The sequence below is a fragment of the Felis catus genome, chromosome A1, assembly GCF_018350175.1.
Source record: "Felis catus isolate Fca126 chromosome A1, F.catus_Fca126_mat1.0, whole genome shotgun sequence".
Classification (NCBI taxonomy): domain Eukaryota; kingdom Metazoa; phylum Chordata; class Mammalia; order Carnivora; family Felidae; genus Felis; species Felis catus.
The window spans coordinates 104,435,329-104,454,191 of record NC_058368.1 but is presented as its reverse complement, the minus strand read 5'-3'; the positions used below and the strand labels follow the sequence as shown (position 1 = coordinate 104,454,191).

Here is an 18,863-nt window from a genome sequence, read left to right as displayed (position 1 = left end):
TCAGGATAGTAATAATAAAGAAACTAAAACAGCACAAAATGTTGACATCTGGCTGTGCTCCTGTAAGGTCTGGACTCCCCTCAGCCAGGGAGGTCGTTTCTCCTTTCACAAAAGGACTCAAACACACTGGTTCTTAGTTGTCACCCAGCCATATTAGCGATGTGACAAAGACAATTCAGAACAAGGCATGTACACCCTCTCCGCCCCCTACTTTCTGAGGAACTTCTCTGTGCCAGGCCCTCTGCTTTGTACTTCATATCTGATTTAATTAACACTCAGAACATTTCAATGAAGGCGTATTTAGTTAGCCCATGTTACAGATGGCGAAATGGAGGGTAGACCATTGAGGTGCCCTAGGTAGCGCAGCTAACCTTCGGTAGAAGGAGGTTGGAAGCCAGGTCTCCGGATGTAAGAACCCCTGCTTGGTCTACGACACGTGCCATTGCGGCAGTCTGTTAGATCCCAGAACTAGACTTTAGAATCATCTGGGGGACTTGCAGACGAGGAAGTCAGAACCTCTTGGTGCGGTCCCGGCCACCCAGGGAAGAGCTGCTGAGCACTCAGCGTCCCCTCGAGCACTAAGAGGACAGCCTGTCTCTCCATTATCCTGGGACGAGGAGGAAAAGTGTAGAGGGAAGATGCTGAGAGCGTGTTGCACACGTTGAGTGTGAGGTTTTACAAGAAGTTGGCACAGAGACGGCCACTGGCAAGTGGAGATTTGTCGTGAGACGCAGCAGGACTCACTCACTTTCCCAAACGCGTGCAGATGGGATGTGAACGCCCCAAAGAAGGGGAGAAGGTGAACGGCAAGAACCGCCCGGGTCCTCCTGGAGCCGTCAGACGGTGCTCTTGTGTCTGTGTGTATACATATCTCTCTCTTGAAAACGTGCTAAGTGACAAAAACGGACTGGAAGAGCCACATAGTATGTGACACCACTGGTATAAAATGTCCACAGTACGCAAATCCATAGTGACAGAAAGTAGATTTGCGGTTTCCAGGGGCTGTGGGAAGAGAGGAGTGGGGGGTGGCTGCTAATGGTATGCAGTCTCTTTTGGGAGTGACAAGTTTCTAAAATTGATTCCGGGGGTGGTTACACAACTCTGGGAATATACTAAAACCCATTTCCAATGGGTGAATCATGTGGCAGATGAATTATATCTCAATTAAAAAATAACGGTATACAGTAAAACCTTGGTTTGCGAGCGTAATTCGTTCCAGAAACATGCTTGCAATCCAAAGCACCTGTCTATCAAAGCGAATTTCCCCATAAGAAATAACGGAAACTCAGATAATTCATTCCACAACCCAAAAACACTCATGTAAAAATGATTATACAAAATACAAAATAATACAAAATAATAAAGAAATACAAATACTATAATACAAAATAATAAACAAATACATAAAGAAATAATAAAGAAAATACAAAATAAAAGGAAAAATAAATTAGCCTGCACTTAACCTTTGAAACCCTTTGTGGCTGGTGTGAGGGAGACAGGAGAGAGGAGGGTTATCGTGTAGGACAACTTTCACTATCACTAACGGAATCACTTCTATCTGTTGGCTCAATGGAATCGTTTTCTTTTGGTGCACCTTTAACAAGGAACCTATCCCGTGACCCAGAATGAAGCAAAGCATTCCTAAACTTACTCTTATAGGGAAAGGCAAAGGACTGTCCATAGGTGCTTTGAAGTAACAAAAAATACACCAGTGCCAGTTGTAGGCACCTTCCAAAATTCTGAAAAATCACTGATTTCTGCCAAACACCATGGCCTGCAACCGAGCATCTGAGTATGGGAGAAGATCACCCACAATCCCGCAGGGAGAGAGAGAGAGAGAGAGAAGAACCATTGGCTCAGTTGTGATCACGTGATGTTCGGCATCACGTGCTATTTTATTGCAAGACACTGCTCATTTATCAAGTTAAAATTTATCTAAAAGAAGCATTTGCTCATCTTGCAGAACACTCACAGAACAAGTTATTCACAGTCCCAGGTTTTACTGTATGTATACATGTATGTCGCTCAAACTGTCATTATTTACTCGACCAAAAATAAAATCCAAAATAAAATTACAAGTTATATCCAACCTTTAATTTGATGTGGGCACCTTGACTCCTTATGCAGAGTCAACACACCCTTTATCCAGCTCCCCCTTCATAGGTTACCTTAACTGTCAGGACAAGAAACAAAATCCTGTAAATTAGGACATGGGAGGGCAGTTTAAGGAATAATTAGATTCTCTATCTCAAGAACCGCATTTATATGCAGTAGAGAAAAAGCTCATGATCGTTTGTGCCTTGTTTGTTCCCTGTGGGAACCATTCTCACCTGGCCTCTAACATACAGGTTCTTCTATATTTGGGTATTTAAAAACTGGGCTAGAAAAGGAAAAACTGAACACAGGTTCTTTCTTTCGGATTTGCATTAAAATATGCATTTGAGGGGCACCTGGATGGCTCAGTTGGTTAAGCATCTGACTTCAGCTCAGCTCATGATCTCATGGTTCATGAGTTCGAGCCTCACATCAGCATCGAGCCCTCTTCGGATTCTCTGTCCCCCCCACCTCGCTCGCCCCCCCCCCCCCCCCGCTCACTCACATGCTTTCTCTCGCTGTCTCTGTCTCTCTCTGTCTCTCTGTCTCTCTCTCTCTCTCAAAAATAAAATTTAAAAAAATTTTTTTAATGAAAAAAGTATGCATTTGATCTTGGTCCACAGTTTTTAAGCCTGAACAGCACAGATGTTTGGACAGTGGCACCAGGTTTCATTATCGCTGGGTTGTCCTCCTGACATGTTGGAACTGGGTATCGAAACACTCGAGGTAACCTGAAGCAGTCCTTCGAGCTGACTTCAAAGGAGAGGAAAGTGTTAACCAAAGTAGAAAGGAGTGTTTGGAAACAGCCTTAGCTATTTCACGGCAGACTTTGGGAGGACTCCAGGCCAGGGCTTCTAAATACCATAGTAGTCAAGTAAAGTGTTCTTATACAAGTAAAATGAGCCTGCCTGGCAGCCTGTGCAGAAGGAAGCCTCACTCCAAACATAATATTTGATGCTGTCCACACTTTAGCACTCTGTTACCGTTGGCTTACGTATCAGATGTGATGTTTTCTCTGGTGGTTGTTTAAAGAAAGGGGGCTGGAAAATCCCCAGTTTGTTGGTATGGCGGGAGGAAAACTGTGCATACGCAAGCACGGATCCCTCTCCAAACTAAACACGTATACGGCACCTTCAGTTGAAAGGGAACGGCGTTTAGTGTTACTTCCCAACGCCTTGCGAAGGACATTAATACTCCGTATCCATTTTACTAACGTATTTAAAGCAAAGGGGTCTCCAGGAAGTTTTCTCCACATACAATTCCTACAGCTGGAGCGGAAACCAATTCTGAAACATCTCCCCTTCTAAATTATGCCTCTGCCTGGCTTTCGCCATCAGAAGCTCCTGAGGCTGTACTGTCGGGGAAGTGGGCTCTGGGCCCCAGATGCTCATGTGCCAGAGTCGCGGATCCCCAAACGGGTCCGCATTTATTCGGCCTTCTGCACAGCCTTGCTTGACAGAGTAAAAGGCAAAGTAGGGGCCTCCTGTTAGGAGAAGTTCCATTCTTTTGAGAAGCTTTTCTTTCTCAGTGGACAGCGAACTATCCAGAGCAATCCTGGAAGAAGTCATTTGTTCACGGCTGGAGGCTGATTTGCCGCCCCGCAGAAGCACACGCAGTGCAAGAAGACATGCGGCGAGTCGGGGATTTTTCTGCACATTCAGCAGGGCACTGCGCTCGAACAACCGCTTGAAGAATGCTGAAGTCATGTGTCGCTGCGCACTGGAACAGTTCTTTGTGCAGCAGAAAAGCTTGACTGGTAGCTTCAGGGAGAGAGTCACGCACAACTGGTCCTACCCGCCCCGGATTTTCAGTTCGGGGCCACGGAGAGCTTATTTCAAATCCACAGATAGTCTCAAAACAACTTCAGACTCTCTTTCAACCACCCCCCCCCCCCCCCCCCCCCCCGCCAGACCTTTCAGTAAAGATGCTAACAGGCTGCCAAACTGACAATAGTAATTTCTCCTCTCCTCCACGTACTTTATCTGCCTGGCTGGGCCAGAAGATCACTCTGGACGTTCGCCGAATGAAAGTTTCGTTTGTCAACTAGTGGCCCACGGGCCCACCCAGCCTCAGATGATGTATTTTGTTTGGCCTTTACTGTGTTTTCAAGAAATGTGTGAGTTGTCAACCTGTAAAACTCAGGACATTCCGCTTAAAAATCTACGTTTCTGGTTTCTCTTAAAATTCTGAAGTTCTGGTGATCCCAGGCCCACATTCTCAAGGCATACAGTGTGGTGAGGCCAAGGGGTAGCTCTGTGCTCCGGACCAGACGTCCGTGGTGACGCGGTCCCTGCCAGTGTGAAGTGTCACCTACTGATGAACAAGATTCTCCCACACATGCCAGAGTCCTCAATTCAGAGATGGGTGAAATGAGTTCAGTTTAGGGTACAGGACTTCACTCTCATGTCCAAGAGAAATAACCACTGTATCAAACCCAGAGACCGTAAGGAACAGCACACTTAGCTGGAAGACAGGTAACACGGCTGTGTGACACAACTCCCCTCTCTCCGTGCTGCTACCTCAGTTTCCTTACCTGCACTGTGGAGGTATTAGTAGCTGCCACTCGTCATCTTATTCAGTAATTCAGTCATTTAATAGCATCTATACAGAGGGACCAACCTCGAGGGTTTAAAGTCTCACAACAAGGATCCGCAAGTAGGACTTCATTTTCCCCACATATAAAGGGTCACAATAATAAACCTTTCTGCACCTGGCATATTCTGTATTCTCAATCATCGTGAGTTGTGTGTGTGTGTGTGTGTGTGTGTGTGTGTGTGTGTGTTTTAAAGTACCAACTGTTTGCCAAGATTTGTGCTAGGCCTTGGAAATATGAGTTTTTTGGGTTTTTTTTTTTTTTTTTTTTTTTTAGGAGTTCCATTATCAGGCTTCTAACGTAAGAGGTCCTTGGTATTTAGGGGGCCATATGTGAGTCAGTACATTTCCCCCCAGAAAAGTATACACACACACTAACTTGCATAACATTCCAGGGGTGTGGCAGTTCCTAAAGCATGTTCAGGGGGCCTGCTCCATTGGGTAGGTCCTCACGAGGGGTGGTCCCACAGGATGCGGAAGTGGTAGTTCCAGAAGACGCAAGAGTCTCACGAAGGAATAGCCAGGCAGCGCGGTTCTGTGTGAGGGCAAGGGGCAGAGGTGAGATGGGCAGTAAGAGCAATTTTTAATGGACACGACATCACTCTTTTTTTTCAGATGAAGAAAATATTCCTATTACAACTCATGCAGTCAGACCTAGCATTTTGTCTATCTCTCACGTGTGTAACTGCAACTCCTTTTTAAAAAAATTTTTTTCATGTTTATTTATTTTTGAGAGAGAGAGAGAGAGAGAGAGAGTGTGCAAGCAGGGGAGGGGGAGAGAGAGGGGGAGACAAAGAATCCGAAGCAGGCTCCTGTCTCCGAGCTGTCAGCACAGAGCATGAGGCGGGGATCGAACTCACAAACCGCGAGATCATGCCCTGAGCCTAAGTCAGACGCTTAACCGACTGAGCCATCCACGCGCCCCAGCAGCTACTGTGATACATGCTATGTTCCGGAATTATCTTCTCTCCTACGGTGCTTTAACCCTTTTTATCTAAATAGCTCTAAGTCATCTTGGGTATGGGGACTCATCTCAGTATTTATTAAGCCGGACCGCTGCTTTTGCATAGGGTTGATTAGGCATATTGGCTTTTGTCCATATTCCAGTCTTTTCCTAGTTTTCAACCTGTAGTTCCCAGTATGCACAGAACTAATTGCACATGGGACCTGATTATCTGTTGGTGACCCAGATGGGGCCAGTGGTCACTCTGGGCCACCTCTGCCCTTGAGCCTCTCTGACATTTAGGTTGGATGCAGCACTTTATCACGTTCCCTCCAAAACAAATCCAATTGCAAAAGTACTGGGAGGTGGGGAGGTAGGTTTTACTTAGAGTGTGGGAGACAGAGTGAAAATTCACTGCATTTCTCATCAAAATGCCCACTAGACAACCCCCACCTGCTGAAGCTTTTCTCTTTCAAAGGCCAGACTCTGGTCTTTCCTCTATCTTCACCCACTCTGTAGCCTGTGCTAATTCAGAGAACGGAACTCCTAAGCTTCTGCAATTTTGCTTCCTCATTCCTGTTATTTAATACCGGGTGAATTATGAGAAAGCTTCCGCGCCGAGGATGACAATTTTGTTTACACCATCCAACAAGCAACAAGCCCTCCTTAGTATTCCTGCTATTTGTGGGGGGGTTAGGAGGAAGTTAAATCACAAACATATCTTCCTCTCCTCCCACCCCCACCCTACCAACAACTGACATTCTTCCCTTATTACCTTGACGGCACCCTTGATGTTAGAACACATAAACTCATCTCTCATTTTTGGACAGCCGCACGGTGTGCCGTTGTATATATGCAGGATGATGCATTGAGCCATGCCCAGAAATTTACTTTATTTTCCTTTTTCCCATTACAAACAGTGCGACAAATATCGCACACTTGTGTATGGGTAGGATAAATTACTGGAATCGGTATTTCTGTGTCATGAATGTGTACGTTACAACGTTTAGTGGATACTGTTATCCAGGGATTTGTCTCCCAACCCATTGTGTAGAAGAGACTATTTTTGTTTTCCTAAGATTACCTCGTTTTTTATGTTTGTGTACTCATGGTCCCACCTTGATTCAGTAAAGGTTTAAGGTGGGTGGCAGAGAAATAGAACTTATAGGCAGATGGGAAGGGAAAATAGAAAACAAAGATAAAGACATAAAATGGGGGCGCTGGATGGCTCAGTCAGTTGAGCGTCCAACTCTTGATTTCATCGCAGGTCATGATCCCAGGGCTGTGGGATGGAGCCCCGCATTGGGCTCTGCACTGAGTGTGGAGCCTACTTCAGATTCTATCTCTCCTTCTGCCCCTCTCCCCGGTTTCCGTGCTCTCTCTCTCTCTCTCTCTCAAAAAAAAAAAAAAAAAAAAAGGTTTTAAAAAAAATACATAAAATGGACTGGTGAGTAAGTAAGGGTATTATAAAAATTCATTCAAATTCACTCATAAACATCCGTTCAAATTGGGGCACCTGCGTGGCTCAGTCGGTTGGGCATCCAACTTTGGCCCAGGTCATGATCTCACAGCTAGTGAGTTCGAGCCCCGCGTCGGGCTCTGCGCTGACAGCTCAGAGCTTGGAGCCTGCTTTGGAGTCTATGTCTCCCTCTCTTGCTGCCCCTCCCCCGCTCATGCTCTGTCTCTCTCTCTCTCTGTCAAAAAATAAATAAACATTTAAAAAAAAATCCATTCAAACTCATGCAAACCAGGCATCCTTCAGGTTTAGCACTAAGCTTTCCAGCAGCCAATGCAAAGAGGGGAAAGTGATCGATTATAGAATCCACAACTAAAAACAGCCATGACTTGCCGGCCTCATCCAAGAAACATTGCACACTGAGACTGTCCTCGGCAGTGTGACCTCGTGTGAACCCCACAGCACCCTGGTATCTGCCCATTTTTCTCACACCCAAAGCAGAGCCCCACTGTTACATGCACACGTGCTGATTATGTTGGGTGGGGTGCCAGCCTGGTCACGGCTGATAAACCAACCCCCTGCCTCTGAATATGGCCAGATAACAGGGTGTTTATGGTAGGCATCGTCACTCGAACACACAGACCTTCCTTCCTCTTAAAAAAGCTTCTGGGACCTGCCTTAGAGGATGAGACCAGAAGTAAATCTGCGCCAGTGGAGGGTAAGCGCAGTCAGGAAAGCTGTCACACAGGCACACTCCCGAGCACCTGCTGGGTGAGCAGGCAAAGGGGTGGATGGGTGTGTTCCCCATGCTGCCCAGGGCTGGGGACAGGGATGCCCCGAGGGAATGAGGAGCCAGGGGACACCTGTGTAAACGGCCAGCAGCAATCACCACCAGTGGGCTGAATCCCCTGACATGGGTCAGATGTCTCCACAAGCTCTGACCCAAAGCAAAGGGAGTCGAGCTGGACCACAAGCAGTGGAGGAGCTAAGGAACAACGGAACTCGGGCATGGACTTGAAAGCAGGGCGAACTAGCGAGAAGGGAGCGGGTGTCCAAGGGAAGACGCTGGCAAAATACAAAACAAAATGGACTGAGTCACATAAGGTTTTGTCCCCAAGCCCCACTGAGCTCTGGGTAATTTTACCCACAAGCTACCCCGCACTGAGGTGTGGACACCCAGACGTAACCAGGAAGGGACCTATCGGCAATGTATCGTGAGCAGAAAGAAAAAAAGAGTTAAGAACGTGTGTCTCAGCCCCATGAATGTAGAGGGGTAGCATTTTCATTTGTCATTCCCTGGATGACAAAGGAGAAGAAAGTACGAGAAAGTTATTTGAAGGGAAAGAAACAGAAAAGACCGTGGGCCCCTGATTGAAGGATTTTTTTTTTTTTTTTTTTTTTTTTAGCATCTCCCTGGGGATTCACCAGAGAAAGAAAGAGACGTAAGAATAGCAGGCCACTCCCCAGGGAGTAAAAGGAACCAAAAGACACATAGGGACATGCCTGTAGGGGACATGACGTGGCATGGAGAGAAAATGAGGTACATTTTCCATTTAGAGAAGACCGATCTTATTTAATGATCCTTACATTCCCTTGATTCAAGTGCTTCCACGTGAAGGTTGACTTTTGAACCATGAGTTTTAGCCAGTACAGCTGTTCTGGGTTTTAACTTTACCCACGCGGATCCTGACCCACTGTCTAAAAGCCTCCTGCCCTTCACACTGGTCTGTGAACACACTTTGCTCTGCCTAGACCCAGGAGAATGCCTTCCCCATCCCCATGTTCTGTGTACCTCCAGGCTAGCAATCAGCATCCCAGGATGTCTGGCTGATGAGGAAATATGATCCCAAGCTGGAGCTTCTCGTATAACTTCACCAGAATATTATACCTGTGAAAACATAACTTGAACTTACATGTGGGAAAACACGAAAGTGTGGTAGTCAGGTTTCACTATGAGACTGCTGTATTCTACGTTGAAAGATTTCAGTAGGACTGTGTTAGCCAGATGACTTCAGGTATCACGTGCAACTTAACTTGTCACTAAGTTTTCAAGTTTATTTGGTTATTTTGAGGGAGAGAGAGGGCGTGCGTCGGGGAGGAGCAGAGAGAGGAAAGAGAGAGAATCCCAAGCAGGCTCCTTACTGTCAGCACAAAGCCTGACTCGGGGCTCAGTCTCATGAACCATGAGATCATCACCTGAGCCAAAATCAAGAGCCAGATGCTTCATGGGCTGAGCCACCCAGGCTCCCCTTTGTTAAGGCTTTTAAGTCATTGATAAAAATGAACTTATTGGGATAAAGTCGTGCCCAGACTGTGACAGAATATATAAAAACGAGTGTAGGTTACAGAAAAAAAAAAAAAAAAAACACCTGTTTTCTTACTGTCCAAATAGCTACCATTTCCATGTGTCATATGGTGATCTGAAATCGTGGTCAGGACTCCTCCTAATCTATTTTTAAATGAGCTCATCACATGAACATGGCTAGAAAGTTGCCACCTTTGATCAATATGCGAAAGACTGAAATATGCCACCTTTGATTTTGATGCGAAAACCCCCAGTTAAGGCTCTTAATCATTTCCGTGGTGAGTTCTGAACAAAATACAAGAGCAAGAGTATTATGAAAAGGTTGCTTATGTTACCCTCCTCCTCTGATTATCCAAAGAACAACAAAGCCAAAATGTGGAGAAAATCAAGATGCTCTTTTAGCCAAAAAGACTGGTGAGGCTTATACCTCCTTCGGTGGTGACTTCAGACTTTTTTCCCCTCAGCTAGGCGTAGCCTTGACAGAGGAAGGTGGGAGCCAGGGGCCTGGACCATCGTCGTCAGCAATCAGACCCTCTTGGGAGGAGGGTCCCCCACCTTAAAAAACAGTTTGCTTTGTAGTATGAGGCATTCTTCTGCCCCTAGATTATAATGAAGGTTTTTAGATAATGTTGCCGGCCATCGCCTTGGGCAGTTCTACATAGTGAGGAACTACAAAACTGTGTGACGTATATTCCAATAGACAGAATTTACTACTTTATAGTTGCAGAAGCAATAATTCAAAAACATTGCTTTCAATGTTGTTTTGGGGAGAGAGAGTGCAAGTGGGGGAGGGGCAGAGAGAGAGAATCCAAAGAAGGCTGGGGGGGGGGGGGGGGCGGTCAGCACAGAGCCGGACGCGGGACTGGAGCTCACCAGCCTTCTACCTGTGAGATCGTGACCTGAGCCCAAGTCGGACGCTTAACTGACTGGGCCACCCAGGTGCCCCACACTCGAACATTTTTATTTCTAGCACTGCTGAACTGAGTGGGGTCATCACGATGCATTTTAGGCAAACGGGGTGTGAGAGTTAAGGACGGTTTCCCCCCAACTCCCTGTGCTGCCTTCCGAGCTCCTGGGATTGTCTAGCTGAGTGTCTGAGGGGGGTGAGAGGCTGAGTCTCCGCTGGAATCAGGACGGGCAGGACCTACGGGGCCGCCAGCTTTGCACGCGCATCCCCTGCAGGTGAAAGCCGTGCTGCCTCTCGCTTGCTTCGCCTGGCACGATCCCCAGAGGAGTGGGATTCCACTGGGCTGCACCTGCTCAGGCCCCCACAAATGACAGGCTGCCGCAGGATGTGTTGACTCACCCAGTTAGTGTGACCCAACACGCAAGTCTGTGGGCACAGGGCAGTCACCGCCCGCCCCCCACCCCGCCCCACGCCCCTGCCCCCTCCCCTGGGAGCCTGCAGAACTATGCAGGTCAGGTTGTGAAAGCACACCATCCCTGGTTATTTAGAAAGGTGTTTGCAATTCCCAGGAGGTTGCTCTTGTTAAACTCTGCTCATTGTACTAGTAGAAAACAATGAGTGTGATTACTCTTTATTCTCCCTAACATCTCAAGGGAGCTCTTTGCCCATGTGACTCTCCAGGGAGACATGATGACATGGTGACATCTACCTATACCCAGGCAGGTGGCACAAATAACTAAAGAAAGAGTATGGGGGAAAAAATAATGAAATTTTCCAGTAAAATGTGTAACTATGGATTATAAACAAATACTTATACTCAGTGTAAAAAAGAATATATTTGAAAACTGACATCATGAAATGTAGAGAAATAAGTATCTAATTTTTGCTGGGTATAAGGGGGAAATGCAGTGTATAAATCATGCAGAAAACAAATTTTCTCCACTGCTGGAGGGTATTTGCGATTGGTAGCTAAAACTTTTTAAATCTACAGGTCTTTTTCCAGCATTATTATTATTATATTTTTTTTACATCTTGTCCCAACATCTAGATCCTAGACATTGGACCTCTTTTCCCCAAGATCAGGATACTTTTTTTTTTCTCTCCTCATTCGTACAAGAGGCCAGTGAGGACGAATTCAAGCAAACGGTTGTAAAGGCCTCTCTTGCCGCACTTAGGATTTTTACAGCAGCCACAGAAAATGAAACCAGGGACGCCTGGGTGGCTCAGTCGGTTGAGATTCCGACTCTTGGTTTGGGCTCAGGTCATGATCTCACGGTTCGTGAGATCAGGCTACATGTTGGGCTCCATGCTGACAGTTCGGAGACTGCTGGGGATTCTCTCTCTCCCTCTGTCTCTGCTCTTCCCCCCCCCCCCCAAAAGAAATAAACTTAAAAAGAAAACAAGAAGTTGAAACCGGCTGGGGATGTGAGTGGATGATGGTAAGGCTGTACCAGGTGGGAGGAAGATGCTGATAGGGGAACCTGACCTACAATTAATGAATGACATCAATGCCTTTCATGTGGAACAGCACACCCGGGGGCTGGATGAGACAAGCACGAAAGAAGAGAAAGATATCATCTTGTTAATTGACCTAATCGCACCTCCTCCCCCAGAACTACAGATGATTTATAACACAGAACTTCCTCTAATGCCATCAAACTGCCTCTCCCAGAAACACCACATAGTAGCGATGGTGAATGGTGATCATGAGCGAGGAGAATTTTTGCCCCTGCCTCCTGGCCATTATTTCCTCTGCGAACTTACTTAGGGAAAGCTGATGTGAAACTCACTTCTTGGCTTAGGGTGGGTTTTTTTTTTCCCCTTTATTTTTTTGTTTTTAATTTGAAGCAGTCACACCCTCCACCCCAAACAGATTGCAGATCCCGCCGTTGTGTTCCTAACTTCGTGTTACGAACGTTGGACTCTGGAAAGCAACAGCAGTCTTGGCGGAACCGGTGTGGATAATCCAAGCTTTTGGTATTGGAAAGGGAAAAAATGAAAAGGGCTGTGCAGGAACAAGAAGTCTGGCATTTTTTCCTCATATTTCTAGGTGATAGACAAATTGTTAGTTACCACACGTATAATTTATTAGTAATTGCTCTAATTTGCCTCCTAAGTTTCTAAAGTCGCCAGTTCACTGAGATCAAGTATTTTGTACCTATAAAATAGGAATCATGTGATAATTTAATGAAGTAGCTACCCAGTTAGGGCGATTTCTGTGCAAATGCAGTTATTGACATTATAATTTAGAAAAGTGGGGGAGGGATAACAGCGTCGAACTCCCGAGAAGCCTAGTGACTAATATCACTCACTGGGATTAAAATGCTACGTACACATTTCCTCCTGTGGACATAGGGATACTAAGGTAACTTTTCTTTGGGTTGGTTTGCAGTCTGTTTAAAAGAAAACGTGTGCTTGCTCCTTGGAGCATGGTAAGGGCTGGATACCAGATCCGTCCTGTGGGTGGTCTGGGAGACAGAGGGCTTGGGAGTTTGCAAACGACAGTAGAGCAGAGCCCCGCCGAGCCAGCTGCAGGGATGCTGCAGACTGACTGGGTTGGCACAGCACTTCTGGCTCTTCTCAAAGCAAACGTTCCACTTGTCTCAAAAAATAATTAGCTGACTTCCAGTACTGTTTTAAGGACCTAAATGCAAAACGTATTCTTGCGGCTGGCCTGACAGATTTCTCTGTTCCTGAATCTCTGCGATTTACCCACAGAGACATTTTCTACTTACCTTCTCTACTGAATAGCCAAACAAGCTGAGGTCTCATTCTGTCTCTATGGCATCAGCAAAATTGTAAACTCCCCTCTGCTTGCTGAGCTCTGTTCTTGCTGATTTGTAAGAGGCAGGAACACAGCTTAACATTTGGTTCTCAGGTTTAAACTTGTGGTCCTGAAAATGGCAGAAACTAGGGAAATGAAGTTTTTAGCTGACCTTTGACAACGCTGGAAATAGAGGTGACGGAATAAACATGAATTGCTCAGGACATTTTGGAAAGTCACTCCTTTGTCAAATTCAGCTGGCCGACATCCTGGGACTGATAAAATTCCTTTGCAGTTCATCAGAATATAACTTTGGCTCAATCTGTCAAAGTCACAACCACATCTCTCACGAGTACCATTTGGCCACAGGTCAAATCCATTATCACAAACACAGGAGATGTTCCTGAATAGCATTCCTAACCACTGTCGATGTCTACATGCATGGAGTAAGAGCAAATATCAAAAAAAAAAAAGTAAGAAAAACAATGCAATTTAGATGATCCCTGCTATTTTTATCGAAATCCGGAAACTCTTCCAAGTGACCAAATGGCATTTGGAAAAATAACCGTACCCTTGGAACCTGAAATCAGACTGTTGATGAAGATTTTAAAATAATTTATGGCTTCATAACTTCCTTGGTATATACTTTTAGCATGTTCACAACCAAGGAGGAGCCCCAGATGAGTCTTCTGGCTTAATGCTTGCTTGATCAATGTTCTGGAAGCAACAGGGCAGGATGGACCACCCATTTATCCTCAAAGTGGGATCCTAGGGCCATCATCATTAACCTAATCTGCTAGCATATCAAAAAGGCAAAATCAGGTTCCCAGCATTTCTGGGAGTGGGGCGCAGGGATCTGGGTTTTTACAAGCTCTTCTGGTGATCGCGACGTTCACTGGAGTTTGAAAGCCACTGGCCTCAGGGTCTCTGGGACAAACTGTCAACTGGCAACTGATGGTTTGTGGTTGTACCTGCTTATCTTTCTTTCTGCAGATGGAAGAAATGTGGCAATCGTGCCATCGTCCTTTGAAAGCTAGCTAGGTCCCAGCTGCTGACTTTAGCTTTCTCTTCTCCACAACATTTCCCAATACCTGGATCAGAACTATGGGGCACCATACGTTGAAACTGACTTAAGATGACAGTCTGTATGTTAAACTTGGAACGTGTAAGGAGCTCCTCCTAAACTTGTTTTAGTTTGTTTGGTACTAAGAGGTGACTATACGTGACTATACACCTAAACAGTAATACACAGTCTTCCTGAATCAACTCTCTGAACATCTTAGCCATCTGTAACCCAGAAAAAGTAGACCGAAAAGACCTTTTATCATTCAACATGTATATTATGAAAACTGCACACCAAAGCTTGTTCCTTTTTTTTTTAAGTTTATTTATTTTGAGAGAGAGAGAGAGAGCACAAGGCAGAGAGAGAGAATCCCAAGCAGGATCCACACCACCAGTTCAAGCCTGATAGGGGCTTGAACCCATGAACGGCAAGATCATCACCTGAGCCGAAATCAAGTTGGATACTCAACTGACTGAGCCACCCAGGTGCCCCAGAGCGTGTTCCTTTTAAAGAAATTCTTGGAGGCTGCCAAAATCTTCTCAGTCTTAAAAACTAGTCGTGCCTCAGAATCACATGAGAAGCTTTTTTTTTTTTTTAACCTAAATGTAAGAGCTAAAACTATAAAACACTTAGAAGAAAACTTAGGTGTAAATCTTCATGATCTTGGGTTAGGCAATAGTTTCTTAGCTATGACACCTATAGTACAGGCAATCAAGCAAAAAATAGATAATTAAAAATTAAAACCTTTGTGCTTCAAAGGACACTATCAAGAGAGCAAGTGAAGAGTAGGAAATATTTGGAAATCATATATCTGAAGAGGGTCTAGTACCTAGAACGTATTTTTAAAAACTCAACTTACAACTCAACGATAAAAAACCCAAATAACCTGATTTTAAAAGTCATCAAATAGGGGCGCCTGGGTGGCGCAGTCGGTTAAGCGTCCGACTTCAGCCAGGTCACGATCTCGCGGTCCGTGAGTTCGAGCCCCGCGTCGGGCTCTGGGCTGATGGCTCAGAGCCTGGAGCCTGTTTCTGATTCTGTGTCTCCCTCTCTCTCTGCCCCTCCCCTGTTCATGCTCTGTCTCTCTCTGTCCCAAAAATAAAAATAAAAAACGTTGAAAAAAAAAATAAAATAAAATAAAAGTCATCAAATATTTGAACAGACATTTCTCCAAAGAAGATGTACACATGGCTGATACGCACAAAAAAAAATGCTCAACATCATTCATCATTAGGGAAATAGGAGTCAAAAACACAATGAGATGGCACATCACACTAAGATAGCTAGAATCAAAAAGATAGAAGATACCAAGAGTCAACAAGGATTTGGAGAAATTGGAACCCTCACATGTTGCTGGTAGGAATATAAAATGGCACAGCCACTTGGGAAAACAGCCTGGCAGTCCCTCAAAAACTTAAAAACAGAGTTACCGTAGGACCCAGCAATTCCACTCCTAGGTATATACCCAATAGAACAGAAGACATGAAAGCTTGTACATGAATGCTCGCAGCAGCCTTGTTCCTTAAAGCCAAAAAGTGGAAACAACTCAAATGTCCATCAACTAATGAGTGGATAAACAAAATGTGGTATATTTACACAATGAGGTATTATTTACCTTTAGAAAGGAGTTTGAAATACTGATACATGCTGTGACATGGATGAACCTTGAAAACATTAAGTGAAAGAAGCCAGATACAAAAAGCCACATATTGTGTGATTCCATTTACGTTAAATGTCCAGAATAGGCAAAGCCATAGACACAGAAATGTGACTAGTGGATTCGTGGTTGTCGGGGGCTGGGGGAAGTCTGATGGCCACACAACTTTGTGAAATACTAAAACCACTCAATGGTAGACCTAAAAGGGTGTATTTTATGGTATGTAAATTCTGTTTCAGTTTTTAAAAAACAGGCAGCAAGGTGGATTTGGCCAGTGGGGCCAAGCATATTTCCATAATCAAAAATAATGTGTGATATACACTGAGTTAGAATCACCGAGGACAGGGCCAGGGCTGCTATGGTTTTGACAAGTTTCCAGGTACTTTACTTGAAACCAGTCAACTGCCGATTGGAAAATCAGTGGTTGGGGACCACTGCTCTCTATATGGTTCTGTTAGTCCGATTCTCTTAGAAGGCTGCGAGAAAAGCAGTTTCTACAGGGAGACAAACAGGAGAAAAAAAAAGTATGTATATATATATATATATATATATATATATATATATATATATATATGACATAAATATATAAATATAAATATAAATATATATATATATATTTGCTGACAACCAAACAAGACACAATCAAGAATAAGATGCACATATAACAGCTGAAAAAGCCTAAGTATTCTGAGGCCACTTAGCCCAGAAGCAAAGAGTCATATGTGCCTTAACAATCCGACATCATCGCTATGTTACAACTTGTGATATTCACAGCGATGACCTGGAGGCATTCAGAGAGGATTAAACTGTGTTCCGTAAATGTTATTTAAGGCATGTGGAGGTAAATACTCGTTTTAGAAAATAGCATTTTAAGAATGCTCCGAGTAGTAAAACCTCAACAATTGAGGAAATCTGATTATCCAGCTAAGGTAGTTGAGAAATCCTTAATAGCTTTATTTTAAAGTTTTCTAATTTTTTTTTCCACTTGGCTTTCACAAACAAGAATCAGTCTTGCAACTAAGGAAAAATAACAGGATATAAACTTCCTGAAATGAGCATGAGACACAGAAAACATTTCAGGGGAGAGTGACAGAGAGGGAGAGATTTTTGGTTTTTCAATGCATACTCCTTTGTCAGCCAGTAGGCCTTTCTGTTTTTAATCGACCTTAGTGAGGTATAATTCATATACAATAAAATATTTTGAGCATATGATTTGAATGCCTTTGACAAATGTGTACGCACACCCATGTAACTACCATTCCATCGATACACAGAACGTCTCCACCTCCCTCGAATCATGTGCCCCTTTGCGGTCAGCCGCCCGACCATGTACCCACCTTGCCCCAAGCAACCAGTGATGTGATTTCTGGCACTATTGATTAATTTTGCCTCTAGAATTTCAGACAAACAGGCTCATACTCTGTATGTCCTTGGGTCCAGCTTCTTTCAACACAGCTATGACATACATGTATGTTGCTGCGTGGGATTAGTAGTTCATTCCATCTTATTACTGAGTAGTATTCCTTATATGAATATACCAAAAGTTACTAATCCATTCACCTCTTGCTTTCGGTTGGGGGCTGTTAGGAATGAAAGGGCCCAAGTCTTTTCATGGACGTATGTTTCCATTTCTCTTGGGTAAATACCCAAGGCTGGGCCGTGTGTTAAATATATGCTTAACATAATAAGAAACTGCCAAACCTCCTCTCAAGTAGTTTCACCATTTTATACTCCCACTAGGAATGCAGGACAGTGACCGTGAAAGCCTCTACCAGGACTTACAAACTAGTAGAGATAAAATCCTCTCTCTAGGTGACTTTCATGTCTCACTGATTCATTATTTTGTCTGCTATTGTAGGAGTTTCACCTTGTATCTGTAACACTTCTCTATACAGTTCCAAACCCTGTTTAGGCTTCAACCAGCGTTAATAATGATACACTATAAATTAATTATGTATATCATTATCAGCATACTATATCATTAATATGCCATTAATAAAACTAAAGTTTCAGGGCACCTGGGTGGCTCTGTTGGTTAAGCGTCCGACTTCAGCTCAGGTCATGATCTCACAGTTCATGGGTTTGAGCCCCACGTCAGGCTCCGTGCTGACGGCTCAGAGCCTGGAACCTGCTTTGAATTCTGTGTCTCCCTTTCTTTCTGTCCCTCCCTTGCTTGCACTCTGTTTCTGTCTCAGTCTCAAAAATAAACAAACATTAAAAAATAATAATAAAATAAAAATAAATAAAACTAAAGTCTCAAGCACAAAACATTTCTCCTGGCGGTGATAGCTAAAAATGGCTTCCCAAACAGCATTTATGTATGTTCCTTTCTAATGAGTGGGCAATGGCTGTGAATGAATCCTTGACTGTGTAACATCTTGGCAGTTTTTGTTGTTTATCCTTTCCAAAATCGACCTTCTGTGAAGTCAGTGCCTCAGTTCACAAAAGAGGAGCAGTACAGTTTAATGTTAAAGAGCCCTAGCTAAAGAGGTAGTCAGACCAGTGTGAACATGGTGAATTCTTTCCATGGGCCTGTTGTTTAACACACAGAGAGCTCTGGATCCCTCATCTGCAGTCTGGGAGATGGGCGTTATAAATATCCTTATCTCATATAATCGTTCGGGGGACAATGATCTCATGTAGGTAAAGCCCTTGGCAATGCTCCTAGTTCATATTTATTGCTTAAGAAATGGAAGCTTTAAAAAAGACACGTTCCAATGTGAGTGAAGGAAAAAGTCATCATAGGAAACGCAGCTCGAGTTCTGGAAGATAAATCCCCTCTCCTTGCTTTGTCTAGGAAGCCTGCTGCCTCTCTCTCCTTGGAAGTCAGGGAGATCCCCGTTCCATTAGCTGCCAATAAGCCCCATCCTCCACAAGGTCATTCCCTCCCCATCCTCTGCTCCTGCTGGGACTGGCTGTGGGAGGTCGGGGGGGGGGGTGGGGGGGCATGTGACCCTTCTCTCACCTCGTGCCAGTCTGGTTCACCTGCTCAGAAGCCTGGACTCACCATGCTGCCCTCTGCCTCAGCTGTTTCTACTGATCTGGCACTGAAACCTCCCGCTTCCTTTCAGAAGTCAACATC

General features: G+C 44.5%; 1 protein-coding gene and 1 long non-coding RNA gene across 6 annotated transcripts in view; one reads left to right on the top strand and one right to left on the bottom strand.

Moving 5' to 3' along the window:
- MARCHF3 (membrane associated ring-CH-type finger 3) overlaps nucleotides 1-18,863 on the top strand; it is a 151,867-nt gene that overhangs the window by 40,203 nt on the left and 92,801 nt on the right. The gene's annotated exons all lie outside the window — the stretch shown is intronic.
- Nucleotides 1-18,863, bottom strand: part of LOC102900144 — a 135,824-nt gene that overhangs the window by 34,637 nt on the left and 82,324 nt on the right. For all 4 annotated transcript variants that reach the window (XR_006598571.1, XR_006598559.1, XR_006598550.1 and 1 more), the window contains 2 exons: nucleotides 8,878-8,973; nucleotides 5,066-5,221 (listed from right to left, as the gene is read on the bottom strand). This is a non-coding gene — a long non-coding RNA (uncharacterized LOC102900144). The remainder of the gene's footprint in view (nucleotides 1-5,065; nucleotides 5,222-8,877; nucleotides 8,974-18,863) is intronic.